The sequence below is a fragment of the Etheostoma spectabile genome, chromosome 3 (genome assembly GCF_008692095.1).
Source record: "Etheostoma spectabile isolate EspeVRDwgs_2016 chromosome 3, UIUC_Espe_1.0, whole genome shotgun sequence".
In the NCBI taxonomy this organism is placed as follows: Eukaryota; Metazoa; Chordata; class Actinopteri; order Perciformes; family Percidae; genus Etheostoma; species Etheostoma spectabile.
Window position 1 is genome coordinate 30,088,103 of NC_045735.1, and position 395 is coordinate 30,088,497.

The following is a 395-nucleotide window of genomic DNA, read 5'->3' on the forward strand; positions in this document are numbered from 1 at the left end:
GGTGCTTGGGTCCCAGAGCAATAACTTCATTTTATCTGAGTTTAACATTAGAAAAGTGCAGGTCATCCAGGTTTTAATATCCTGAAGGAACATTTGAAGTTTAGCTAACTGATTAGTTTCATCCGGCTTGATTGATAGATATAATTGGGCATAACAATGAAGTTTATGGAGTGCTTCCCTGATAATATTGCCTAAAGAAGCATAGATAAGTGAACAGGAGTCTATAGTTGGCTAAAACATCTGGATCAAGGTTGGGCTTTTTCAGAAAAGTTTTGATTACAGCTACTCTAAAGTGCTGTGGTGCATAGCCTGTTAATAAAGATAGATTAGTTATATTTAGTAGAGAAGTGTTGACTAATGGTAAAACTTCTTTAAGTAGCCTAGTCGGGATGGGG